The 5,000-nt window shown below is 53.4% G+C and overlaps 1 non-coding gene across 1 annotated transcript in view; it reads right to left on the bottom strand.

The window, feature by feature from the left end:
• Positions 1–758, bottom strand: part of LOC126417752 (small subunit ribosomal RNA) — a 1,909-nt gene extending 1,151 nt beyond the window's left edge. The window contains exon 1 of the ribosomal RNA XR_007575814.1: positions 1–758. This exon is cut by the window's left edge and continues 1,151 nt beyond it. This is a non-coding gene — a ribosomal RNA (small subunit ribosomal RNA).
• Positions 759–5,000: the final 4,242 nt, after the last annotated feature.

The raw sequence follows: 5,000 nt of genomic DNA, 5'->3' as shown, positions 1-5,000 counted from the left end.
CACGAGGCGGTCGCACGCCTTCGGCTCGCCCCACCGGCAGGACGTCCCACGATACATGCCAGTTAAACACCGACGGGCGGTGAACCAACAGCGTGGGACACAAATCCAACTACGAGCTTTTTAACCGCAACAACTTTAATATACGCTATTGGAGCTGGAATTACCGCGGCTGCTGGCACCAGACTTGCCCTCCAATAGATACTCGTTAAAGGATTTAAAGTGTACTCATTCCGATTACGGGGCCTCGGATGAGTCCCGTATCGTTATTTTTCGTCACTACCTCCCCGTGCCGGGAGTGGGTAATTTGCGCGCCTGCTGCCTTCCTTGGATGTGGTAGCCGTTTCTCAGGCTCCCTCTCCGGAATCGAACCCTGATTCCCCGTTACCCGTTACAACCATGGTAGGCGCAGAACCTACCATCGACAGTTGATAAGGCAGACATTTGAAAGATGCGTCGCCGGTACGAGGACCGTGCGATCAGCCCAAAGTTATTCAGAGTCACCAAGGCAAACGGACCGGACGAGCCGACCGATTGGTTTTGATCTAATAAAAGCGTCCCTTCCATCTCTGGTCGGGACTCTGTTTGCATGTATTAGCTCTAGAATTACCACAGTTATCCAAGTAACGTGGGTACGATCTAAGGAACCATAACTGATTTAATGAGCCATTCGCGGTTTCACCTTAATGCGGCTTGTACTGAGACATGCATGGCTTAATCTTTGAGACAAGCATATGACTACTGGCAGGATCAACCAGGGAGCTGCGTCAACTAGAGCTGAGCAGCCGGCCGCCCGGGAGTGTGTCCCGGGGGCCCGCGCGAACACGCAAGCGTCCGCTCAATTATTCTGCAAACAGGAGGAGGCTGAGCTCCCCTGCACAACACACCTCGAAACCCTCTCAGGTCCCGGCGGCGCGCAGCGCCGTCCTAAGTACTTGGTCGGGTTCGAGAGAGGCGCAATCGCCCGGAGTTAGGCGAGTAGACGCTTTAGGTGCGACCACCCGTGCTCCCAACTGAGCTTGCCGCTGCCGACAGAGGCCCGGGAGCGTGCTGTCGTGGCATTGCCGGCGGGAGACAACACGCGCCACCTACGGTGACCGGCAGCTCCAACGCCAGCGCCACAGATGGACAAAAGCCCCACTTGGGTGCCGAAGCGAACTCTCCCAGCACAGCGCACGCGCCAACACGTCCGCACAGCTGCGATACAAACCACCTGCGAGAACCGCTGGGGCGACCGAGCAGCAGACGGCGTCGCGGCGCCGAGCGCCGGGCGGCGGCGCATCCTCAGCGCACACAGTCCTCAATCGGACCAGCACACTGCAGATGGCCACCGCGCTTCGCACCGGGCCCGCGAGGACCTACTTTGGCCGCAAGGCGCCGCGAGCAGGGGGCGCCGGCGCGCAGCTGCGCCGCCTGCCGCGTCCGTCGGCCGGCGCGCCTGCCACTGGCCGCCCCCACCAGCCGGCTGTAGCGCGTGCGCCCACGCACCGCGCTGCCAGCACGCCGGGCGGCCCCCCCTCACCGGCCGGGGACGGTCCCACCCAGCCACCGCCGCGTATCGCCTCACACCCAGATCCCCTTTCACGTTCGTGGGCATGGTGGGTCCCTTTTCACGTTCGTGGGCATGGTGGGTATCCATGAAACAACCGGTTAATAGCTCGACCGATCGTCGCCAACACTGATTCACCTCTAGCGAGAACAACCGCACCACAACGGGTTACCAGTTGTTCATTTGCGTAACGTCACCAGCAAACGTAGACGTCCATCGCCATTTGCAACGAGTATTGCATGCCTGTGTCAGGTGTCACAACACACTACGTCTGCCCACATAGACGCATCAACATGTGCACGCCTAGAGAACACGTGGAAGGTAGCCCCCGTACGTATGCGGTGTCCATTGCGCGAACGACTGTCAGCCGGCCTCTGCAGCATGTCGCAGATGTGGAACGCGGTGCAACATGCTATCACAGTGTGTGAGAAGAGACGACTACGTCCGAATACACGCTCCACTACATCAACAGACTGCTCATGCTGATCGCCATCCAGGGCGTCCGTTCCTCCCACACGTCTGTATGGCGTACCACACTGCAATCCAGCTCCTAAAGGGAGACGACACGTAGCTGCGTGCACAATATTTGGACTGTATGGTCCGCCGTTGCTAGGCGCAGTCGTCGTACGGTCACACATGTGCCACGATGTATCATTCAGTACATACGGACCAATGTGCAGTACAGTTTGTGGGTTTTGCGTACATCCGCGGACAGGTGACAGGCCGTACCACAACGTAGGCTGAGTACTTCGGCATGCGAAGGGCATTGAACATGCACACTTCTCACCGACGAGCTTGCGAAGGCAGGGGGGAAGGGGGGGGGGCATGTACGTCCTGCTGCTATCCACATTAGAGTGTATAGCAGGAGCATGTGGAAAGTCAGCAACACCTGCAAGGTGTTTAACATGACGCGATACACAGGGGACCGGGCAGTGCGAGTAGCGAACTATATTGCGAGGGTTGCAGTTAGGCAACACTACACTACTTTAACGAGTCGCATAACAATTACAGAGCAGGTTAAGCGACAACGTGCGTAAGGTTAAGGCGCAATATAGTTTAGGTTACGGCGCAATTTAGGTTACGTTACGGCGCAATTTAGGTTACGTTACGGCGCAATTTAGGTTACGTTACGGCGCAACATGGGTTGGGTTACGGCGCAACATGGGTTGGGTTACGGCGCAACATGGGTTGGGTTACGGCGCAACATGGGTTGGGTTACGGCGCAACATGGGTTGGGTTACGGCGCAACATGGGTTGGGTTACGGCGCAACATGGGTTGGGTTACGGCGCAACATGGGTTGGGTTACGGCGCAACATGGGTTGGGTTACGGCGCAACATGGGTTGGGTTACGGCGCAACATGGGTTGGGTTACGGCGCAACATGGGTTGGGTTAAGGCGCAACATGGGTTGGGTTAAGGCGCAACATGGGTTAGGTTAAGGCACAACATGGGTTAGGTTAAGGCACAACATGGGTTAGGTTAAGGCACAACATGGGTTAGGTTAAGGCACAACATGGGTTAGGTTAAGGCACAACATGGGTTAGGTTAAGGCACAACATGGGTTAGGTTAAGGCACAACATAGGTTAGGTTAAGGCACAACATAGGTTAGGTTAAGGCACAACATGGGTTAGGTTAAGGCACAACATGGGTTAGGTTAAGGCACAATGTAGGTTAAGTTAGGGCACAATGTAGGTTAGGTTAAGGCACAATGTAGGTTAGGTTAAGGCACAACGTAGGTTAGGTTAAGGCACAACGTAGGTTAGGTTAAGGGACAATGTAGGTTAGGTTAAGGGACAATGTAGGTTAGGTTAAGGGACAATGTAGGTTAGGTTAAGGGACAATGTAGGTTAGTTTAAGGGACAATGTAGGTTAGGTTAATGCACAACGTAGGTTAGGTTAATGCACAACCTAGGTTAGGTTAAGGCACAACGTAGGTTAGGTTAAGGCACAACGTAGGTTAGGTTATGGGACAACGTAGGTTAGGTTAAGGGACAACGTAGGTTAGGTTAAGGGACAATGTAGGTTAGGTTAAGGGACAATGTAGGTTAGGTTAAGGGACAATGTAGGTTAGGTTAAGGCACAACGTAGGTTAGGTTAAGGCACAACGTAGGTTAGGTTAAGGCACAACGTAGGTTAGGTTAAGGCACAACGTAGGTTAGGTTAAGGCACAACGTAGGTTAGGTTAAGGCACAACGTAGGTTAGGTTAAGGCACAACGTAGGTTAGGTTAAGGCACAACGTAGGTTAGGTTAAGGCACAACGTAGGTTAGGTTAAGGCACAACGTAGGTTAGGTTAAGGCACAACGTAGGTTAGGTTAAGGGACAACGTAGGTTAGGTTAAGGGACAACGTAGGTTAGGTTAAGGCACAACGGAGGTTAGGTTAAGGGACAATATAGCTTAGGGTAAGGTACAATATAGCTTAGGGTAAGGTACAATATAGCTTAGGTTAAGGTACACATTGTTGTAGGGAAAGGTGTATTTGGGGGGGGGGGGCGCGGCAGGTTCGTTGATAGTGATTATCGTAAGTGGATGCCTGCGGGATCGTCCGATTTGTCACGTCAGGATGCACTTGTGGGTCATGACAGGCGGCGCTCCGATTCCAAGGTTGTGGCAGATCTGTGTCTTTCATTCCTGCCATTGTTTGTGTGCTGTGACAGGAGGCAGTATTGTGATGTTGGGTGCACCCCTGTGTAGGACATGTGTGGGTGTTCGTGGCTTAGCTGAGCAATGGCGGATGTCGGAAGGGTGGGATATTCTGTTTTCTGGGTGGACCTCCCGGTCTGGTTATGATAGTGTGGATTGTGTAATGTGGCGGAGAGGATGCACCGGATGTTCTTCCATGCTGGTGGTTAGATATTGTGTGTGTGCCTGTTAGAGGCAGAGAGTAGTGTGTGATAGTGTCTGGCTGCCGTGTGGTTCTCATTGTGTGCAGAGTCTTTCAGCATGTATAGGGACGGTTGTATATATATTATTTGTATTCTGATGGCTCTGCATCTGTTACTAATCAGTGCCGTGTATACGGTTACTCTGGTTCCAGTCGAAACATATATCTCTGTACATTAGTGACACTGCGGCTCCACTATGTTGATACCCCTGTCGGCCGTTTCCCCCAGTGTATGGCTTATGATTATCAACAATCAGTCTATTAGTCAATACCGGTAGTGTGACGACGTCAAATGTCCGGGATGGGGGAAGCTACACGCTTCCCGTGGTTCAGGGCCTAGAAAGACTCTTCCCACGCAGGAGGCTCGGACTGTCATTACTCTTCTGAGAAATATATTTGCCCAGCGTTTTTTGCGACTGCGAGTGCGACGCCCACGGGTACCGACATGGATGGGGCGCTTCCTAGCTGATCGCTCAGCATCGGAGAAATATATTTGCCCAACGTTTTTTGCGACTGCGAGTGCAACGCCAGGAGGCTCCGACTGTCGTTACTCTTCCGAGATATATATT

Source organism: Schistocerca serialis, chromosome 8, assembly GCF_023864345.2.
Source record: "Schistocerca serialis cubense isolate TAMUIC-IGC-003099 chromosome 8, iqSchSeri2.2, whole genome shotgun sequence".
Lineage (NCBI taxonomy): Eukaryota > Metazoa > Arthropoda > Insecta > Orthoptera > Acrididae > Schistocerca > Schistocerca serialis.
The sequence above is the reverse complement of the archived record's forward strand: the minus strand, read 5'-3'. Positions and strand labels throughout refer to the sequence as shown.